This window comes from Somniosus microcephalus, chromosome 30 (assembly GCF_052327205.1).
Source record: "Somniosus microcephalus isolate GS21.2 chromosome 30, FLI_Smic_1.0, whole genome shotgun sequence".
Lineage (NCBI taxonomy): Eukaryota > Metazoa > Chordata > Chondrichthyes > Squaliformes > Somniosidae > Somniosus > Somniosus microcephalus.
The window spans coordinates 37008467-37032196 of NC_141016.1; the positions used below are offsets into that span (position 1 = coordinate 37008467).

The following is a 23730-nucleotide window of genomic DNA, read 5'->3' on the forward strand; positions in this document are numbered from 1 at the left end:
CTCTCACCTCTCCACCTCTCTCCCCTCTTAAAATACTCCTTAAAAACCATTGGGGGAGAAATTGGGTTGCTTTGCGCCTCACGTTGGCGCTCCCAGAGGTGCAAACAAGGCACAAATGCCCTAGCACCTGGGTGCATCACCGCTAACACCTCCGGCAAAATTCAGTGGGAGCTTAACGTTGGCGGTGGCCGGTAGCGCTCTGCTCCACTGCGCTGATTGTTCTGGACCGATGGACATTCTGAACATTTTACGTGTGCAGATAGCACCCTCTGGTGGCGGTTATTGTGTTAACAGTTTGTATGCTGGAAAGGTGACTTGAGTAATGGAGAATTTGCTATGAGAAGTTCCACTTACAATCTAATGTAATCTGACTTCATATGTTAGGCCAAACGCAATATCTGTGAGTATCTTTAGTTCTTAGCATAATAGCAATGTTGTCAGAGTAATATTTTGATAATACTATGTTTATAAAAGATTAATATTTAATAGTTACAGAAGTTAGTTCAAATGTTAGTTAGTTATACAATTAGTCTATTCTACTGTTGTAAATATGTTTATATCTTGTGTAATATCGAATGTGTAGTACTCAGTTTATGTACAAAACATACTTTGTCTTTGTTTACAGTTTCACAAATTTGTTCAAGTAAAAGCTTCAAAACAGCAAACGGCTTCAGGGAAGAATTATTTTGAATGAGTGTTTAACTTGCTGGATAGCTAGATAGGAGCACGTCTAGCGCGGCCAGTACAGTGAAAAGATATCAGTGAAAAGATATCAGTGAAAAGATATCAGAGAAAAGATAGCAATACGGCTAGCTGTGAAGAGCGGAGCAGGAGGAACCCAGAGTAAGCCTTAACCTCATAGAGCACATCTACCACACATCAACATGTCAGAAGATAAAAACGAAAATGCTTTGCAGCAAGTAGAAGACCCTAAACAGGCAGACGAAACTGTAGAACGTGACAATCAGTCTATAAGCACCGGTTACTACAGGTCGCAAGTTGGCTCACGGTCATCGGGTGGTTCTAGAATAAGCATAGCCCTCGCCAGAGCACGGGCTAAACTAGTAGCAGCTCAAGCCAGAGCTGCGCATACGGACAGTGGAACACCAAGCAGAACAGGCCCGACTCCAAGCTGAATTCCAAGTGGAACAGGCCCATCACCAAGTGGAACGCCAGGCTGAACAGGCCCGTCTCCAAGCCACATTAGACGCTCTGCAGCAACAAAAAGAGATAGATGCTGCATTAGCCGAGACACAAGTATTCGAGGCAATTTTGGAGGGAGCTGATCCCGAGACAGCTTACAAACCTTTAATTCCCGTTCCGTGGCAGAGTCTACGACTGCGCACCATAGATTACGTGAGCGACCTTGCCAACATACAGTTTACAGGAGAAAGGGATGGAAGCCCGCGCATCTCTACAGATGCAAACACTTCGTATAGCATGCCACAAGTTGCCAACCAAGGTCAAAGCAGACGGCGTGCCTCAAGCCGCAGAGTCTCCGCCAGCAGATCTGAAGACACAGTGCAAAGGAATAGGACGCCGAATAGGGAAAGTCGGAGGCAAATCCCCTCTCGGTCCCTTGAGACCCCCAACAGAGCCCCCAGCCAAGGCAACCCTGGCCCAGGTCCCAGCACCTACGACCTCGCCAAATACCTTGCACGCACCCAGCTGGTGACTTCGGGGTTAATTAAGTTTGATGACAGGCCAGAGAATTATCGGGCTTGGAAGTCTTGCTTCCACGATGCCATATCGGGCTTAGACCTGTCGGCAGGACAAGAGCTCATCCTCCTTATCAAGTGGCTCGGCCCAGAGTCCGCCGGACAGGCCTGCAGGATAAAAGCGGCCAATGTGGGGCAGCTGCCAGAGGGGTTGAAGAAGGCTTGGGTGAGGCTGGAAGAAAGCTACGGCTCGCCCGAAGCCATTGAAAGGGCTCTCTTTGACAGGTTGGCGAACTTTCCGAGGTTGACGAGTAAGGAACACCAGAAGCTCCGCGACCTTGGAGATCTGCTGTCGGAACTCGAAGCCGCAAAGCAGGATGGCTACCTACCCGGTCTATCGTACTTAGACACTTCCAGAGGGGTAAGTCCCATCATTGAGAATCTTCCATTTAACCTGCAGGAGAAGTGGATAATGTTTGGATCAAAGTTTAAGCTAAAGCACAACGTGGCATTCCCACCATTCTCTGCGTTCGTTAAATTCATCCGTAAAGAAGCCAAAGCCAGGAACGACCCCAGCTTCAACTTCTTCTCCTCCCACCCAGCACTTGCCAGAAGAGACAAGTTCGACAGACATGGAAAGACACCAATATCTGTCCACAAAATGCAAGTGTCCTCAACTGAGCACATAAAGATTCAGAAGAAACCTGAGGATATGAGCAAACAATGCCCTATCCACAACAAGCCCCATCCTTTAAAGAAGTGCAGAGGCTTCAGGGAGATGTCCCTGGAAGATCGGAAACAATATCTTAAAGAGAGCTCTATATGTTTCAAGTGCTGCTCTTCCACGAGCCATCTCGCCAAGAACTGCAAGGTGGATGCAAAATGCACTGAATGTGAAAGTGATCGGCACGTTTCAGCACTACACCCAGGCCCAGCTCCTTGGGAGTCAGAGTCGCCTGCTCCCGCTTCAGAGCACGGCGGGGAGAGAGAGGGAGTTGCTGGTCCGGAGATTACATCCAGGTGCACCGAGGTGCGTGGAGAAGGACTGAGCGCAAGAGCATGCTCCAAGATTTGCCTCGTTAATGTGTACCCTGTAGGACGTCGCCAGGAATCTGAAAAGATGAAAGCACACTTCCTAGAATTTGTCAAGAAAATGCTCGTCAACGATCATGCAGAGATAGCTCCTCCACTCCAGGAAGGCCAAGAGTGTTGGTACCTCCCTTCCTTTGGAGTCTACCACCCCAAAAAGCCGGAACAGATCCGCGTGGTGTTTGACTCCAGTGCACCATATCAGGGCATCTCTCTCAACGACGTACTCCTCACAGGGCCTGATCTTAACAACAGCCTCTTGGGAGTGCTCATGAGATTCAGGAAAGAGCCCGTCGCCATCACTGCCGATATCCAGCACATGTTTCATTGCTTCGTGGTGAGAGAAGGCCACAGAGACTTCCTTCACTTCCTGTGGTATCGGGACAATGACCCTAATAGAGACATTGTGGACTACAGAATGCGTGTCCATGTCTTTGGGAATAGCCCATCCCCTGCTGTCACCATATACGGACTAAGGAGGGCTGCCAAGGAAGAAGACGACGACTTTGGCAGTGATATGAGAGGGTTCATCGAACGAGAGTTCTATGTCGACGATGCACTGAAGTCATTCCCGACCGAAGCAGAGGCCATCAGTACCCTCGGACGAGCCCAGGAACTACTTGCACTATCCAACCTCAGGCTGCATAAGATAGCCTCTAACAGACCAGCAGTGATGGAGACATTCCCCCCTGAAGATCGTGCTAAGGACGTCAAGGACCTAGACCTCTTCACTGATGGTCTCCCCCTACAGCTTAGCCTAGGGGTGTCATGGAACATAGCAACAGACACGTTCACGTTCCAAGTCCTAGACGCCAAGAAACCCTTCACACGTAGAGGAGTGCTCTCTACAGTCAACAGCCTATATGACCCTCTTGGCTTCTTAGCCCCTGTCACCATACAAGGCAGGCTGCTCCTCAGGGAACTCTCCACACGCGCTGAAGAGTGGGATTCACCTCTCCCTGAAGAGATGGAAGCAGAGTGGGACAGATGGAGAGACTCACTCCAAGACTTACAGGAGATCCGAATACCTCGCTGCTATTCGTCTTTCTCTCCCTTAAATGCCCAATTCAAAGAGCTTTGTGTCTTTGCAGATGCATCCGCTAAGGCCATTGCAAGTGTGGCTTATCTGAAGGTCACCACTCAAGAAGGGCAAAGCAAAATCGGCTTCGTCTTTGGAAAGGCCAAGTTGGCGCCCCAGCCAGACCTCACCATACCCAGATTGGAACTGTGCGCAGCAGTATTAGCAGTTGAGATTGCAGCGTTCATAGAAGACGAGATTGATCTGAAGTTCGACAGCATCACATATTATATAGACAGCAAAGTGGTGCTAGGATACATCCATAACCAAAGTAGACGGTTTTACGTATACGTGAACAACAGAGTCCAACGTATTCGACAGTCCACGTCCTCCGACCAGTGGAAGTACGTCCCTACAGACCTGAACCCAGCTGACCATGGGTCTAGATCTGTAACAGCGTCCCTACTCAGTAGCACGACTTGACTGTCAGGACCTGCTTTTCTTCAGGATCCGTTCCCACACTTCTCCGAAATCAACGAGTCATTCGACCTACTCAACCCTGTTTCTGACTGCGAGATACGCCCACAGGTAACAGCGAACGTTACTCAAATCTGTAAGAACCTGATGAGCACCAAATGCTTCGAGCATTTCTCCAAATGGAACACTCTCATAAAGACGATAGCACGCCTAACCCATATAGCTCATACCTTCTCCCAGCCTACGCAAGGGAGTAACTGCCATGGGTGGCACATCTGTCGGAAGAGTCCCTCTGAAGAGGAGCTCAAAAGAGCCACAATCCTTGTGATAAAGAGTGTCCAACACGAGTGTTATTCAGAAGAGTTGAGGTGCATAGCAGCAGAACACAACCTACCCCCTCACAGCAGTCTACGGAAGCTGCATCCCATCGTCGACACCGACGGCCTTCTCAGAGTTGGGGGACGCATATCGCAGTCTCAACTAGGAATGAATGCAACCAACCCCACCCTCATTCCAGGTCGTCATCATATGGCCATTCTGCTCGTGTGTTACCATCATGAGGCCGTGAAGCACCAGGGCAGACATTTCACCGAAGGTGCCATCAGAGCAGACGGCCTCTGGTTGGTTGGAGCTAAGAGATGTATCAGCGGCACGCTTTTCAAATGTGTCACCTGCAAGAAACTCCGTGGGAAGACGGAGCACCACCAGATGGCAGAACTGCCAGCCGAGCGGCTACAAGCAGCACCACCTTTCACCTACGTAGGCGTCGATGTTTTCGGACCATGGGATGTGGTCTCATGCCGCACTAGAGGAGGGCACGCCAATAGCAAGAGGTGGGCGGTGATGTTCTCATGTATGTCCACAAGAGCTGTACACATCGAAGTCATAGAAACAATGGGCGCCTCCAGCTTCATAAACGCTCTGAGAAGGTTTTTCTCAATTAGAGGCCCGGCAAAGCAAATACGCTCAGATTGCGGCACAAACTTTGTTGGCGCCTGCAGAGAGCTGAAGATGGATGGATCTAGTTCCAGCTCTCAGAGGGTGGAGAAGTATCTCCAAGAGCAGAAATGCACCTGGGTATTCAACCCACCTCACTCATCCCACATGGGCGGTGCATGGGAGCGTATGATCGGCATTGCCCGCCGTATCCTCGACTGCATGTTTCTCCAAGGTAGATCGTCGTGCCTCACACATGAGGTCTTGACCACACTGATGGCTGAGGTCACTGCTTTGATGAATGCAAGGCCCCTCATTCCTGTATCTTCAGACCCAGAATCGCCTCTCATCCTCACTCCGGCCATGCTTTTGACCCAGAAGACAGGTGTTCCCCCTTGTCCTCCAGGAGAGTTTGGGGAAGGAGAACTCTTCAAGGAAGAATGGAAACGAGTCCAGAGTCTGGCAGACACGTTTTGGAACAGGTGGCGAAGGGAGTACCTCACCACACTACAGAGACGACGCAAGTGGCAGGACAAGAGGCCGGATCTCAAAGAAGGAGATGTTGTCTTGATGAGGGACAATCAGGTAAAAAGGAATGAGTGGCCTATGGCTATCATCGTGAACTCCCATCCCAGCCAGGACGGGAGAGTGAGAAACGTGGACTTGAGAGTCATCAAAGAAGGAACAGCGAAGGTCTTCTCTCGGCCCGCCTCTGAGGTGGTTCTTCTTTTGTCGCCTGAGGACTCCAGTGACAGGTAGAGTTCGGACTATGTGGAGTCGTTAATGACCCCAGACGGGGAGTGTTCTGGACCGATGGACATTCTGAACATTTAATGTGTGCAGATAGCACCCTCTGGTGGCGGTTATTGTGTTAACAGTTTGTATGCTGGAAAGGTCATCTGACCTTTCTTCCTGTGTGAGGTCATTTGACCTTCTTACCTTTCTTCCTGTTGACCCCAGGAAGCAGTTTTGCCAGGAAGAACCTGACTTGAGTAATGGAGAATTTGCTATGAGAAGTTCCACTTACAATCTAATGTAATCTGACTTCATATGTTAGGCCAAACGCAATATCTGTGAGTATCTTTAGTTCTTAGCATAATAGCAATGTTGTCAGAGTAATATTTTGATAATACTATGTTTATAAAAGATTAATATTTAATAGTTGCAGAAGTTAGTTCAAATGTTAGTTAGTTATACAATTAGTCTATTCTACTGTTATAAATATGTTTATATCTTGTGTAATATCGAATGTGTAGTACTCAGTTTATGTACAAAACATACTTTGTCTTTGTTTACAGTTTCACAAATTTGTTCAAGTAAAAGCTTCAAAACAGCAAACGGCTTCAGGGAAGAATTATTTTGAATGAGTGTTTAACTTGCTGGATAGCTAGATAGGAGCACGTCTAGCGTGGCCAGTACAATGATAATGGCCCGTATTTTCCAATTGCTGGTCTCCTGCAGGCGTAGGCCTGCGATCTGGAAAAATCTACGCCCTTACCCGAGGGTTCCCGGGACCCACACGCTTCCGATCCTGGTTCTCTCCAAATTCCCAGTGCGCAGGGCCCACGTAACCCAGAGGCACAGGTAGTTCGCAGCGTCCCTGGGATCACGTGGGCCATGGGGAGTCAATCAAAGAAGGGAATCTCACTTTATACACTTGACAGAATATATGAATGTAGATCACCCTAAAAAGATAGTCAAACTTTAAATACATTTTAAGAAACATCATATTTTCAAAATGACTTGAAATTACAATACATTAAGCATTAAGTATTTTGAACAAAAATTTAATTTGTTGAAAATAATAATTAACGTTTTTTACAGGGGTAAAAATAAACTTATAATTTTTTAAAGTATTTTTAAATGATAAATCAGTGAATGATATATTTTTTAAACTTTATTTTCAACTCTTTTCCGGGTAAAAGCAGGCCTTAAGTGTTATCTGCGGGAGGAGGGTCTCCAGAAAGCGGAATGATCCGCCCACAGAGGCCCTTCTCCAGGGCGGCCGGAGGATCTGTCTAGACAATTCTTGATGGACCGGAAATGCCGGTTTTCAGCGCGTGTGCTGTGCATGCCTGAAACCGGCATTTCCCATGTCACTACGGGTGAGTACACAGCGCGTGCCCACCCGTAGGGATCGCAATATCTGGGCCGATATCATCATCATGCACAGCGCCCTGGCCGCAGACTTCCGTTGTGCCCGCCCCCTGAATTATCGCCGGGCGATGGGACCAACAGGATCAGTCAGCGGTTTTGCAGCGGCAGTAGCGGGCGGAGGCACTACTTAAAGGGCAGGTGTCGGGCGGTCATTTTTATTTTGGCTGACTGCCAGCATCTTCCCACCTTTAACATTTTGTATCTGGGGTGCTGGCCACAATCGCTCAGCCCGCCATTCCTCTTGATAGCTGGGCTGTTTCCGCGGCACACCACTCCCTGGTGGTCCGGCAGGGCCCTGGTGCATGCAGCGCTAGGCCCCTCCCCTTTAATCAGGGGCGGAGACCTGCAATGACGCGGTGCTACGTTCCCCCGTGCGTGACGCTGCTGCATGTAGCGCCGCGTCATTGAGTAGTTGCGCCCCAAGAAGGAGGGGGAGCACTTCGACCAACTTCTTGGGAAGCTACTACTGAATTAACGAGGGCGTGGCCCAGTTTCCCCCGATCTGTTTGACCAAGTGTTTGGTCACCTGGGATAAAATCTCCTTCTGTGGCTCCGTGTCAATGTTTAAGCTCCTGTGCAACATCTTGGGTTGTCTGACTCAATTGAAAGCGCTATATAAATGCAAGTTGCTGTTGTTGTGGTTCCGATATTACGGGCAGCGGCTCGGTTGCGGAATATATGACCTCAATTAAACACTGGCAATGAAATGGTCATTTGCAGAAGGAAACTGCCGGCTCAATAGTCTTATTGCATTGACCAGTCCGTCTCCAGATTTCAGGGCATTGTTCAACGAAATTGAAAAAAATAGATACTTTTTAATGCCCCCGATGATATTTTCCCAGAGTTCTGCTTGCAGCCGTGTCCTGGAGATTATCCTTTCCTTACTGGAGAATCCCAAGCAATCCTGGAGGGTTGCCAAACCCTCGAGCTGGAGGAGCTGGGAATTGAAATGTAACAGAATCCCCGATACGTCCGCCCCTCTTTCCACCCCAATCCACAGAACTTCACCCGAATATGCCCACTGTCCTCTGAGGACACCAACTCCCTTCTCGAAGTTCAGATCTTCACTTGCCAGGGAACTTCTGGTCACTCACCAGGGCCGGTAAGAAAGCACAATATTCCTGTGCCGGCGGGATATTCCACTGAGGAGGGCTTCACATCCATACCCATCGTTGCTTTCACTCACTGTTCACACACAAGCGCACTTTCCAAGAGGAGAGAGGTCGGGAGTAAGCAGGTGTAAGGCCTGTTTGTAACAGCATAAGATTTGAAAAAAGTAAAAAATCGCTCATTTATCATTTAAAAATGCTTTAAAAACAGGTAAGTTTATTTTAACCCAGTTTAGTTAGGTTAGTTATTTTTGTAAAAAAGTTAAATTTTTGTTTAAAATATTTAATTTTAATGTACTTTCAACTAATTTTAATAACGTGATTTAAAAACAATATATATTGAATGTTTGATTGTTTTTGGGGTGATCTCGATTCATATATTGGACAGGTCTATCTGTCAAGTGTATGAAGGGAGGTTCCCTTCTTTGATTGGCTCCCCATGGCCCACATCATCCCAGGGACGCTTGCGAACCGCATGTGCCTCTGGGATACGTGGGCCCTGCATATTTCCAGTTGGAGAGGCCCAGGAGCGGAAGTGTCCGGACCTTGAGAACCCTCGGGTAAGACCGTGGATTTATTCCAGAACCGCACGCAGGAAACCTCCGAACGGAAAATACGGTCCTGTCAATCCACAGGCCGTTTCCCTTTATCTTTTAGTCATCATTGCATTGATATTACTGCTCAACTTATTGAAAGCACTTTGTACTTCCCTCAAATTTTCTGCAAAGTTGTGCATGTTTTCCACCGTCAATGACCCTTGTATTGCCTGTTCTCTAATCCCATCAATCATGGGTATATCGATCCCAACTGCCTTCTCTCTATTTAATAGTGCTAAAATTCTCCATTATATGTTCCAACAGGCAGTTCCAGTTCCAACTTCCTCCAAGGACACTTCATACCACTCCTGACGTGTCGCTGCGATCTCTATGGTGAACTAGCCTGACAACCATGTAAGTGATATTGGGCATGTGAGTGATATTATTCGAGTATCAGATATAATTCATACACTAAATTACTAACTCCAGTAGTGATCTCAAAATATTCATAGGTTTCAATGTTCCATGCTGACACATTAATTCTTACAGGAATATGTACCCATATCTCATGGGTAGGTGTACCGTCTTTCTCGGGTCGGGGTACTGTCACTCTCGGGTAGGGGCACTGTCACTCTCTGGTAGGTGTACTGTTTCTCTCGGGTAGGGATACTGTCTCTCTCGGTTAGGGGTACTATCTCTCTCGGGTAGGGACACTGTCTCTCTCGGGAAGGGGTATTGTCTCTCTTGGGTAGAGGTACTGTCTCTCTCGGGAAGGGGTACTGTCTCTCTCGGGTAGGGACACTGTCTCTCTCGGGAAGGGTATACTGTCTCTCTCGGGTAGGGGCACAGTCTCTCTCAGGTAGAGGTAGTGTCTCTCTCAAGTAGAGATAGTGTCTCTCTCAAGTAGATGTAGTGTCTCTCTCAAGTAGACGTCGTGTCTCTCTCGAGTAAGGGTACTGTCACTCTCGGGTATGGGTACATTCTCTCTTGGGTAGGGGTACTGTCTCTCTCGGGTAGGGGTACTCTCTGTCAATTCAATTCAATTCAATTCAAATCGCTTTATTGGCATGACAAGGTACATCTTATGTTGCCAAAGCATCGAATAACATTCACGGTTGTACACAAAAATACAGATCTATCCATACAGTGTACAAACAGATGTATCCCTGAGTGTATAAGTATACATTCATATAATTTTTATATACTCTTTTCTTATATTTAGTGGTTGTCCCTCTGTTTATGGCAAGCTGTAACATAGTGTGCCGCTAAGGTTACACAATTTCTCTCTTCACCTAGTAGGTATGGGAATTTTGGGTCGTCATTCAAATTCCTGAATTCCGGGCATATTTTTGTGAATTTTGGGTAGAAATTCTCCCTTATGCCCTGATATTTTCTACACGCTGTGAGGAAGTGCATCTCTGTCTCCACCACTCCCTGACTGCAGTGAGAGAATATGCTATCCTCTCTTGGTAGCTGGGTCTGCCTGTGTCTACCTTTTTCGATCGCCAGGCTATGTTCACTAAGTCTGTACATTGTCAAGGTTTTTCTCATTTTGCTATGCTTTACCCTGGTCAGGTAATCAGCCAAGTTGTATTGTCTGTTTAGGGCCAAGTAGCAATTGAGTTTGCTTTGGGTTTTTGTTGTTTCTGCCCAATATGACATATTGCTAGGGGGTTGGAATATAAAAACAGGGAGGTATTGCTGCAGTTGTACAAGGTATTGGTGAGGCCGCACCTGGAATACTGCATACAGTTTTGGTGTCCATACTTAAGAAAAGACATACTTGCTCTCGAGTCAGTACAAAGAAGGTTCACTCGGTTAATCCCGGGGATGAGGGGGTGGTCATATGAGGAGAGGTTGAGTAGATTGGGACTCTACTCATTGGAGTTCAGAAGAATGAGAGGCGATCTTATTGAAACATATAAGATTGTGAAGGGGCTTGATCGGGTGGATGCGGTGAGGATGTTCCCAATGATGGGTGAAACTAGAACTAGGGGGCATAATCTTAAAATAAGGGGCTGCTCATTCAAAACTGAGATGAGGAGAAACTTCTTCACTCAGAGGGTGGTAGGTTTGTGGAATTTGCTGCCCCAGAAAGCTGTGGAAGCTACATCATTAAATAAATTTAAAACAGAAATAGATAGTTTCCTAGAAGTAAAGGGAATAAAGGGTTACGGGGAGCGGGCAGGAAATTGGACATGAGTCTGGGTTCGGAATGGTCATGGCCCTGTGGGTAGTGGAGCGGGCCCAGGGGCCGTGTAGCCTTGTTCTGCTCCTACTGTGTTCTAATTCTGTTAGATTTCAGGAGATGGTTTTATTCCTGTTCCTGGCTGGGGTGGAGATCGCCTTTACAGAAGGTAAGTACTGTAGAAAATATAGGGACAGAGTGATCTCCTGGAAGAATTTCGATCGCCTAGATGGGTCGGAGAGGAATTTCCCAGATTTTTTTCTCCCAAATTGGCCATTGGGTCTTTATCTGGTTTTTCGCCTCTCCCGGGAGTTCACATGGGTTCGGGTGGATGCAGAGTGATAGAAGATTTGAGGTTAGGATCAGATCAGCCATGATCTTATTGAATGGTGGAGCAGGCTCGAGGGGCCGATTGGCCTACTCCTGCTCCTATTTCTTATGTTCTTATGTTCTTATATTCTTATTTTTCCTTTTGCTTAGCGACGATTATGTTGGGTCGAATTCTTTGTGTTACACTGTCACTGTCCTTGGGTTGGTTATTGTTAGTAGTGTTGGTAGTTACTTCACTGAGTCCCAGGACTAGTTGACTGAGGGTATTCTTCTTTATGGTCCTCTCTTGGAATTTCAGGGCTTCGTAATGATAGCATTGGGGGTTGCTCATTTCTAGGTGTTTCCAAAATGTGGTGGCGCTTTTTTGGATAGTGATTATTAATGGATATTGGCATAGTTCTGCCCTGCATGCATTGTTTACGGTTTTCCTTTGAGTCCGGAGGATACTTTTACAGAATTCTGCATGTAGGATCTCAATTGGATGTTTGTCCCATTTTGCAAATTCTGTCTCAGGTAGAGGTACAGTCTCTCTCGGGTAGATGTACTCTCTCTCCCGGTTAAGGGAACTGTCTCTATCAGGGAGGTGTTCAATCTATGGTAGGGGTACAGTGTCTCTCGGGTAGGGGCGCTGTCCCTCTTGGGTATGTGCACTGTCTCTCTTGGGTAGGGGTACTGTCTCTCTCGAGTATGGGTATTGCCTCTCGGGAAGGGACACTGTCTCTCTCGGGTAGGGGTAATGCCTCTCGGGTAGGGGCACTTCCACTCTCCTGTAGGTTTACTGTCTCGCTCATGTAGGTGTACTGTCTCTGTCGGGTAGGGGCAATGTCGCTCTCAGCTAGGTGTACTGTCTCGCTCATATAGGGGTACTGTCTCTCTCATGTAGGGGTACTTTCTCTCTCGGGTAGGGGTAATGTCTCTCTCAGGTTGGGGCACTGTCTCTCTCCTGTATGGGCACCGTCTCTCTCGGGAAGTGGCACTGTCTCTCTCGGGTAAGGGTAATGTTTCTCTCGGGTAGTGGCACTGTCTCCCTCGGGCACTGTCTCATTCGGGCATTTTCTCTCTCGGCTGAGGTTCTGTCTCTCTGCAGAAGGCATAATATCTCTCACGGTAGTGGTACTTTCTCTCTCGGGAAGCCAAACTGCTTCTGTCAGTCAGGGGTGCTCTCTCTCTAACTTAGCAATGTTGCCTCTCACTCTCCTCTCTGGTAGGGTTACTGGCTCTCTTGTCTGGGGTACAGTTTTTCGAAACTAGGTTACTCCCTCGCTCGTGTAGTGTTGCGGTCTCTCTCGGGAGGATAGTCTCTCTCTCTTGGGTAGGGGAAATTTCTCTCCAGTATAGGTGTACTGCCAATCTATGGGGTAGGTGTACTGTCTCTCTAGTATAGGCTTATTGCCAATTTTTGAGCGGGGTTACTGTCTCTCTAGTATAGGTATATTGCCAATCAATGGGGTAGGGGTACTCTCTCTCTCTAAAGTAGGGGTATTGCCAATCTATGGGGTAGAGGGACTGCCTCTCTAGGGTAGGGCTACTGCCAGTCTTTGGGGTAGGGGTACTGTCTCTCTAGGGTAGGGGTACTGTCAGGCTATGGGGTGAGGGTACTGTCTTTCTAGGGTAGGGGTACGGCCAATCTATGGGGTGAGGGTACTGTCTTTCTCAGAGAGGGTTGCTGTCTCTGGTGAAGTGGGTCAGGATGAGAGACTTACCTTCTGTACTGGCCCTGCCACAGTCAGGTTTATGAGTGATGAAGTCAGTATGAAACTCCGCCGTGGGTTCTAATTGTTTCAGTTCTGGGAGACACATGAGCAGAACATCCAGACCCAGGTCTCCATCTTTTATAGCCACTGCAACCGTGTTGTGATTGCATATAACCGGTGGGAAAGTAAGCTGTGAGGAGGATGTAAAGTGGCTGCAAAGGGATATAGACGAGTTAAGTGATTAGGCAAGAAGCTGGCAGATGGAGTATAATGTGTGGAAGTGTAAAATTATCCACTTCGACAGGAAAGATGGGAAAGGAGAATATTTCGTAAAATGTCAGAGATGAGTACATGGTGATCTTGAGAGTGATTTGGGAGCCCTTGCACACAAATCAGAGGAAGTTAACATGCAGGTACCACAAGCAATTAGGAAGGCAAATGGTATGTTAGTCTTTTTTGCAAGCAGGTTGCAATATAAGAATAAGGAAGTCTTGCTGCAATTATATGGGATTTGGTGAGGCTTTACCTGGTGTACTGTGCACAGTTTTGGTCTCCTTACCTAAGGAAGGATATACTTGCCTCAGAGTGGGTGCAATGAAGGTTCACTAGATTGACTCCTGGGATGAATGGGCTTTCCTATGAGGAGAGATTGAGTAGAATGGTCTATATTCTCTGGAGTTTAGAAGAATGAGAGGTGTTCTAATTGAAACGAATCAAATTCTTCGAGGGCTTGACAAGGTAGATGCGGAGAGATTGTTTCCAATGGCTGCAGAGTCTAGAACTAGGGGTCATAGTCTCAGGATAACGGGTCAGCCATTTAGGACAGAGATGAGGAAGAATTTCTTCACTCAGAGGGCTATGAATCTTCTGAATTCTCTGCCCCAGAGGGCTGTGGATCCTCAGTCGTTGAGTATATTCAAGACAGAGAACGATAGATTTTTGCACTCTGGGAAATCGAGGGATATGGGGATCGGGTGGGAAAGTGGAGTTGGTGTTGATGATCAGCCATGAACTTATTGAAAGGTGGAGCAGGCTCGAGAGCGGTATGGCCTAGTCCTGCTCGTATTTCTTATGTTCTCATATAACCTCCTCTGTCACCTTTCCTGGGAACATCAGCAGTCGGTTGGTGAGATTAAACAAGCAATCATTCGTCGTCAAATTGGAGCGGTGCCAGGACCACCCGCGAGGCCCGAAACCGTCAATCCCAGACCCCCATCTCTCACAATGTGGGCGGGGCTCTCAGACCCCCCATCCATCACAATGTGGGCGGGGCTCCCAGACACCCCATCAGTCACAATGTGGGCGGGGCTCCCAGACACTCCATCCGTCACAATGTGGGCGGGGCTCCCAGACCCCTCATCCATCACAATGTGGGCGGGGCTCTCAGAACCCAATGTCACAATGTGGGCGGGACTCTCAAACGCCAGTGAGCGACAGGAGTGTTGCTGTGATCTAATTGGTCAGACAGTATTTGTGGGCGGGGTCCATTGCCCGGGTTTCCCCGGCATCAGGTTTTTGTGCTCCACCTTCCCGGGCCGGGTCCGCTCCCGCGATCCTGATTCCACCCAGGGCTGTGAGGCGGTGGATTCCAGATCCGGCCCCCAATTATCGCTCTGATCAGCCCCTCTGCTATCAGTGGCTCCACCTGCTGTTGCTGGTTGGGCTCCTCAAACCCGGCTAGTTTAGGCTTGTTGCATCCCGGTGCCTATCTCCGGCTGCTCCACAGGCGAATCAGAGCCGCTTGTAAATGGGAAAAGCAGAGCGTTTGCCAGTGACATGATTCCTCCAGGCGCGGCTGCAGGGCAGGCTGAAGACCTCGAACTAGCGACTTTCTGTGAGTCAAGTTACCGGCAGCCTGGGGCAGTTCAGGGACACGCGTCCATCAGCACCATAACCCATCACAATACTCAACCGGGACTTCACTGGGACTCTGCCTAGTCCCAGGAACCAAGGCCACCCTGATTCCTCCGGCTGTAGAGACTGCTGTAACTTCCCAACAACTGCGGGGGAGTTTTCCTGCCCTCTTGACCATGAGCGGGAATCGAGCGCCATTGTCCACAGGGAGGCTGAGAGGAAGAAGCCGTATCAGGTCCTCCGGCTGTATTTGCAGCCTGATCCTCACATCTTCCACCTGCCTAACATGCTCAAAGATCGATCACTTGTCAGGGTCGAACATCCCTCCATCCTTTGCTAATTCTTTTAAAATTTTCCCTGAGGTCGGAGCAGCATCTGCTGCAGCTGCTGATGGCTCCACATTATCTGCATCTGCATCTGGGTATTGCAGGACTGACCGCAACAACCCCGATACCGGAGGCACCGGCCCCTGTCCTGATCTCTGCACTGCCTCTATCAGAAGCACATCACCCTCACTGTCAGATTCAGATCTCAAGCCCTGTCCCAACTGATTACCCTCTTTTACTAGCTCTGGGGGCAGCTACTGGGGGATACAGGGCAGCCACCGCTGATCGGCCCTCGGATACAGAGGCAGCGTATGTTGTCTCCATGTTACAGCTCGCCACACTACCCTTAGGCAGTCCCTCGGAACCGAGGATGACTTGCTTCCACATTAAAAATGAGTTCACAGGTGACTGATGAGTCCAATGCGGGACCTACAATCTCTGTCACAGATGGGACAGACGGTGGTTGAAGGGGCTGGTGGGTGGGGTGCTTGGGTTAAAGTGCGCTCCTTGCGCTGCCTGCGCAATGCTTAAACTGTCAGACTCGAGGTGTTTGCCGCCTTCCCTGATGCCTCTCCTCCACTTTGAGCGGCCTTGGGCCAGGGATTCCCAGGTGTGAATGGGGATGTTACACTTTTTCAAGGAGGCTTTGAGGGTGTCCTTGAAGCGTTTCCTCTGCCCACCTGGGGCTCTCTTTCCATGCTGGAGCTCCTAGTAGAGTGTTTGCTTTGGGAGTCTCGTATTGGGCATGTGGACAATGTGACCAGTCCATCGGAGCTGATCGAGCGTGGTTAAAGCTTCGATGCTGGGGATGTTGGCCTGAGCGATAACACTGACCTTGGTGCGCCTATCCTGCCAATGGATTTGCAGGATCTTGCAGAGGCAGCATTGGTGGTACCGCACCAGTGCTTTGTGGTGCCCGCTGTACATGGTCCATGTCCCTGAGGCATACAGCAGGGCAGGTATCACTGCTGCTCTGTAGACCATGAGCTTGCTGCTGGGTTTGAGGTCCTGGTCTTCAACACTCCCTTCCTCAGGCGACCGAAGGCTGCACTGGCACACAGAAGGTGGTGTTGGACATCGTCATTGACGTCTGCCCTTGTTGACGGTAGGCTCCCCAGGTATGGAATGTGGTCCACGTTGTCCAAGTCCTTGTCATGGATTTTGATAATTGGGGGGCAGTACCGTGTGGCGGGGGCAGGTTGGTAGAGTATTTTTGTCTTACGGATGTTTAGTATAATGCCCATGCACTCGTATGCTTTGATGAAGGTGTTGACGATGGTTTGGAGTTCGATCTCCGAGTGACCGCAAATGCAAGCGTCGTCTGCATACTGTAATTCGATGACAGGGAATGGGACGACCTTGGATCTGGACTGGAGGTGACGGAGGTTGAACAGTTTCCAGTTTGTTCTGTAAATTAGCTCCACTCCAGTGGGGAGCTTACTGAGGGTGAGATGGAGCATTGCAGCAAGGAAGATGGAGAAGAGCGTTGGTGCGATGACACAGCCTGGTTTGACCCCGGTTCATATGTGAATTGGGTCTGTTGTGGAACCGTTGGTCAGGATCACGGCTTGCATGTCGTCGTGAAGCAGGCGGAGGATGGTGACAAACTTTTGAGGGCAGCCGAATTTGAGGAGGTCACTCCAGAATCCCTCATGGTTGACAGTGTTGAAGGCCTTTGTGAGATCAAAGAAGGCCATGTACCCCTGTTCCCCGCTTTTCTCTTGTAATTGAAGTGCGGTGAAGATCATGTTCATTGTGCTCCTTATTGGGCGCAATCCACATTGCAACTCTGGGAGGAGCTCATCGGCCACTGGGAAAAGGCGATTGAGGAGGATTCTTGCGATGTCTTTCCCTGTGTCAGACAACAGGGAAACTGCTCTGTAATTACGGCAATCAGACTTGTCACCTTTCTTGAAGATGGTCACAATTACGGCGTCTCTGAGATAAGAGAAATGAGTTCATGAATTCACGCCAGTAGTGCTTGTCTGCCATACTTTAATTTCTCAGCGGGGATTCCATCTGCTCCTGAGGCCTTGTTGTCCTTCAGTTGTCGGATGGCCTTTTCAACCTCACGCCGGGCTGGGGTGCCATCACTTCTGTCCTGAAGCACCATTCTGAATGCTCGATCTAGCTCTGACACATCATCGCTCAGCTATGAATTCTCACGCTGGACTCATGCATTCACCTCCTCCAAACCTATTGTTTCATATTAACCTGGGGAGCCAGTGAGTCTGTTTAACCGACTGCTTCTCACTCTGCAAGCTTTGTTTTTCTGCTAAGTTAGCAGATTCCAGCTCATCACACTGGATTTCACACTCCTCTATCTGTTTAGAGAGAGCGTAACAGGCCATAAATAAGCTTTGGACCATCAGGCATTTTATCTTTATAATTTTGTTTTATATCTAAATCTTCCTCAAATCAAATTCTGACCCAATCTGATCGATCAGCTTGCAGGACAGTGTCAAGGGTCAAGTCCATACACTTATGTTGATGGATATACTTCTCCAAACATTCATCTAATTTAGATTTAGGTATAGCCTTGCCTTTAAAATAATGTCAGTGCAAAATGCAGGTACTAAAATTCGGAAGCAGGCACGGGTCCTGTTGGGGACGAAAATGTATCTGACAGTTTTAGCATTGAGCAGCAAAATCAGAATAAATGGGACACACGGGGTTAGAATATAATGAAGGAATTCGATAGCTCCCCACACCCGTGAAATGCGAACCCAGCTTGTGACAAAACAAAACCAGGGCGAGTTCCCAAGCATATTCCAATCTGTTAACATAAAGAGCTGGAAAATGTTCTTTAAACAATTCAGCATAGTCACTGTTCCTAGAACCACAGCCGCCATTATCTCGGAGCAATAATTAGTTTCGAGCTTTTGGCAACAAATGACCACAAATTGATCAAAGGTGAAAGTGACTGTGAACCAGACAGAACAGCGCATGGCTGCATAAAGCAGGACCGTGTGGATATTACACAGTGGAATGGACTCCACAAAACGAATCTGTTCCCAAAAAGCAATAGGAATCTGCCTCAATATCAGACTGACGATAAGGACCAGTAGATGCATCGTTGCCATGGCCACAAGTTAGCGAGTGATACATTTGGAGAGCCCGCACTTTCCCTGAGACAGAATCACATTGTCGTTAAGATAATTTATCTTCCTTAAAGTTATCAGGGTAATTATACATCAGGCTGGGAGCAAAAACAGAACTTTGATGGAGTTCGGGACAAATTTGCAGCCGGCCTTGATTTTAGTGGAGGAGGCGGGATGGAGCCGGGTTGCCTGGTGGGCGGGTTTCGGACCCGCTGCCGGTTTCAGCCGCTCCCGATGTCCCATTTTGATTTAGTTGGACCAATTAGTCCCGTGGTGCGCGCTGCCTGCTGCAGTGACTGGGAGCGGGTCTGTTGTTCTGCACTGATGAGGTCACAGCTACACTTGTTTTTAAGGGCTCCATGTAGCCTCAGCCTCTCATTTCTCGTTACTGCTGCAGCTTGAATGGGCCAAGGTGACCCTGAGTGCTCAAAATCCAAGGCTGCTCCCCGATTCACTGAGGACTCGCTGCAAGCTCTTTTGCAGGGAGTAAGAGGACGCAGGGAGATTCTGTTCCCTAAGGGTGTAAGGACAATCCTAGTTACTACAGGCCGGTCAGTTTAACATCACTGGTGGGTAAAGTTTTAGAAAAAATAATCAAGCCTAAAATTGGAGACGTTTAAGCTAATTAAGGAGAGCCAACACGGACTTGTAAAAGGCAGATCATGTTTGACTAATCGAATTGAAATTGTTGATGAAGTAACGGAGGATCGATGAAGGGAATGCAATGGATGTTGTCTACATAGATTTTAGGAAGGCGTTTGAAAAAGTACCACACAGAAGGTTGTTAACAAAATTGAGGCTCATGGAATAGGTGGGTCAGTGGCAGCTTGGAAATGGACTTGGCTTAAGGACAGTAAACAGCGAATTGTGGATAATGGCTGTTTTTCAGACTGGAGGATGGTAGACAGTGGTGTTCCCCTAGGGTCAGTGCTGGGCCCATTGATTTTTTTGATATATATAAATGACCTGGAAATTCTATATTTGCCGATGACACCAGACTTGGGGTGTAGCAAACAGTGAGAATGATACCAATCAACTGGAACAGGACATAGGAAAGCGAGCAGAATGGGCAGACAATTGGCAGATGGAATTTAATACAGAGAAGTGTGAGGTGATGCAATTTGGCAGAAGGAACCGGGAGAGGCAATATACACTTAATGGCACAATTTTAAAGAGTGTGCAGGGTCAGAGGGACCTGGGAGTTAATGAGCTTAGGTCCCTGAAGGTGGCGGGACATATTAAGAGTGTGGTTAGCAAAGCATATGAGATCTTGTGTTTCATAAATAGAGATATTGAGTACAAATGTAATGACACGATGCTGAATCTTTATAAAGTGCTGGTTAGGCCACAACTGGAGTATTGCGTCCAGTTCTGGACCACACACTTTAGGAAGGATGTGAAGACCCTTGAGAGGGTGCAGAGGAGATTTACCAGAATGGTTCTGGGGATGGGGGATCTTAGCTACAAGAACAGGTTGGAGAAGCTGGATTTGTTTTCATTATAGCAAAGGTGGCTGAGGGGTGATCTGATGGAGGTGTACAGATTATGACAGGTTTGGATACGCTAACGAGGAAAGGCTGTTCCCACGAGTTGATGGTACAATGACACGGGGACACAGATTTAAGATTTTGGGCAAGAGATACGGGGTTGCTGTGAGGAAAAACCTTTTTATGCAGCGAGTGGTGAGGACCTGGAATTCGCTGCCGACAGATGTGGTGGAAGCGGAGACACTCAATGTTTTCAAGGGGAGACTGGATAGGCACTTGAGGGAAATAAACTTGCAGGGCTACGGGGATAGGGCAGGGGAATGGGGCTGACTGGATTGCTCAGCAGAAAGCCGGTCCGGTCTCGATGGGCCGAATGGCCTCCTTCTGTGCCGTTCTGACTCGATGAACCTATGACTCCTGAAGACCGGAGGAAGCCTCCTCACAGACAAAGGCTGCCTGGCTGGAGATTGCTGAAGAGGTTAATGCAAGGTCGCTATGTGCACACACCTGGCTGAATCAATGTGAATAACCTTACATTTCCCTACATTATACTCCATGTGCCACCTTACTACCCACTCACTTAGTTTATCTATATCCCAGTGCAGACTGTTTCTCCTCACAGCTTACTGTTCCACCTAGCTTTGCATCTGCAGCAAACTTGGATACATTACACACGGTCCCTTCACCTAGGTCATTAATATAGATTGTAAATAGCTGAGGCCCCAATACTGATCCTTGCGCCACCACACTAGATACAGCCAGCCAACATGAAAAAGATTTTTTTATACCTACTCTGTTTTCTGTATGTTAACCAATCCTCAATCCATACTACTATATTACCTCCAATCCCATGAGCCCTAATCATATGTAATAACCTTTTACGTGGCACCTTGTCAATTGCCTTTTGGAATTCCAAGTATACTACAGCCACTGGTTCCCCTTTATTTACCCTGCTAGGTACATGCTTAAAAAACACTAATGAATTTGTCAAACATGATTTCCCTTTCATAAAACCATGTTGACTCTACCTAATCATGTTATGATTTTCTAAGTGCCCTGATACCACTTCCTTAACAATGGATTCCAGCATTTTCCCGATGACTGATATCAGGCTAACTGGCTTGTAGTTCGCTGTGTTTTCTCTCCATCCACAGTCGAGGGTCCTGTCAACCTCTGTGGAGGGGAATCCTTGGAAAGCAAAAAGGAGGGCATTGTTGAGGCACCAGTATTGAAGGTGGCATCATCGTGTGATACAGACAGGGAAACTGGGAGAATGGAATGGAGACCTTACTCGAAGCAGGTTTGGAGGAAGTATGATCAAGGTAGCTGTGGGATTCACTTTAAACAACCTAACCCAAGACATGTAGACAGGAAGTCAAGAACGGAAGGGAAGAGTTCGAGTTGGCCATGTGAAACGGTGGAATTTAAAGCAAAATTGATGAAATTTTTCAGTTCACGGCTTGAGCAGGAAGCCGCACAGACATCAACGCACCAGATAAAAGATGTCAAGGATGTGACCTGACTTGGTCTGAAGCAAGGAATATATATTCCATATATAACGTTAAAAGACCGGCATAGCTTGGACCCATATAGGTTCACCAGTGACAAATTTATTTGGAGGAAGTGAGCAGCGTCAAAGGAAAAGCTGTTTAATGTGAGACCGAGTGTGTGCCAGGTGGAGGAGGGTGGTTGTGGATCAGGATTGGTTGGGCCTCCATGTATGGAAGAAGCGCAGGGACCGCAGCCCATCCTGGTGATGTGGAGGTGTAGAGCGACTGGGCTTCCTGGTGGGAGTGAGGTTGTAGAAGGACTGGACATCTATGGTGAAAAGGAGACGGCTATGACCAAGAAACTGGAATGGTGAAAAAGGTGAATGGCGTCGGAAGAGATTAGACAAGGGGAGAACATTTACAGTTGTGATAGGAAGAAATCAGTTCCGGGGGCATTAACAGGTTGATATGATTGTTCTACCGGCGGGGTCCTGTCTGTGGATGTTTGAAAGGAGGCAGCAGGGGCTGTGCCAGGTTAGTGGGCTATGAGTTTGGAGGCCGTGCGGTGAAGATCTCCAGAGGAGATGAGGTCAGTGCCAGTCTGGGAAAGGATTGCTTGATGTTCGGTGGTGGGGTCACGGTGCGGGGGAGGGACGAGGAGATGTCAGAGTTTGGGGTGTATTTTGCGACACCTACGGGTGTGTACGAGATGTGTACGTGACCGTAGGGGCCGCGCTGGTTCCAGATTTAGGCATCGGAATCTTCTTGACAGATCCTCCGTATCCCAGGGAGATGGGCCTCTGCCGGTGGAGATTTCCGCTATTTGCCCAACTTACGCCCGCTGAATGCCTGTGAAATTCTTATGCCTGATAAATGCAGGTGTAAGGCCTGCTGTTACCAGAATAAGAGTTTAAAAAAAGCTAAATAAAATGTTATCACACATTTATACATTAACATCCCTGTCCAATAAGTTAAGATTATTATTAGTTCCGTTAATACATATTTATTCAAAACATTAATTTTTCGATTACAATAGCATTAAAAGGCATTTTAATTAATATTAACTATGTAATTTATTTATTTATTTTATGAGTTCGTGTATTTTTAAAGTGATCCCCATTCATATTTATGGGAGCTCCGGACGCACGAAACTCCCAGAAGTATGAATGGGGATTCCCTTCTTTTATTGGTTGAGCTGGCCCATGTGACCCCAGGGGTGCTTGTGAGCCGCATGCGCACCTGAGATCCCTGGGCCTCTGCCCGCGCGGACCCGGAGAAACCCAGGATCGCGAGACTCCAAACCTCCCGGGCCACCAGGGAAATGCGGAGATTTTTCACAGGTCGGAGGCTTCCACCCGCGGGAAACCTCCGATCGCAAATTGTGGGCCTTTGTGTTTAGACTCCACAAGGTGGCGCTATTTTCATCACACAACAACAGCGACTCCCTTATCAGCAGATTTAATGATAATGTCAGGTTTGTACCTGAGAGAATGGAATGCTGCAAGTTCACAGGGACATGGATCAGAGTGAGGGAAGCGAGGATTCACTGAATCACTCCTGCCCTCCATCCAATCACAGACCTTCAGCCTTTTGATCTTTTCATGCCCCCTTTTCCCTGGCTCTTTATTTACTAAAAGCGGTTAATCTCTAACATTTTAGATTTCTGAAGATATCACTGACGTGAAACGTTAACTGTTTCTCTTTCCACAGATGCTGCCTGACCTGCTGAGTGGTTCCAGCATTTTCTGTTTTTATTTATAATAATGTTCGCCACCTGCTGGCGGACACTGCACGGTACAGTCGTTTTGCTGATTGAGTGATCATTGCTCACTGCGTCTGAATAACTGAAGTATTTAGCTTTTAGAATTAAAGTCCAATAACAGTGGCCGTGGAACTCTGATCAGATTCTCCGGGTCTCCCGCCATACGCCGAATTCCCAGGGGCAGGTGTCGTGCAGTAAAACAATATTCTGCTGTATCTAGGAATTTGTGTGTGTTTACTCATGGGACATAATAAAAACATGAACATCGACAAAGGCACAAATTTCAAACATAATATTTATAAAATGCATTTTATATTTTTAAACGCTATATACATCATTTGACCCCCCTGCAGGTTGAGAACCATCTTAAATAGAGGATGAAAAAGTGAAGCGGTTACAAAATGAAGTTCATATAAAACCTTCAACAATAAACATAGGTTCTTAATCTCTGTTACAGAGTTGATTAATCCACGCAGAGCAGTGTCTTACAGTATTAATATAGACAGAGCAATGATCCG

General features: G+C 47.7%; 1 protein-coding gene and 1 long non-coding RNA gene across 2 annotated transcripts in view; both read left to right on the top strand.

Moving 5' to 3' along the window:
• The window catches only part of LOC147098145 (scavenger receptor cysteine-rich domain-containing protein DMBT1-like), a 530447-nt gene that overhangs the window by 271304 nt on the left and 235413 nt on the right, over positions 1–23730 (top strand). The gene's annotated exons all lie outside the window — the stretch shown is intronic.
• Positions 8964–23279, top strand: LOC147098147 (uncharacterized). Its single transcript, XR_015074286.1, has 3 exons — positions 8964–9004; positions 9305–9394; positions 23161–23279. It is a non-coding gene; the product is annotated as an uncharacterized LOC147098147 (long non-coding RNA).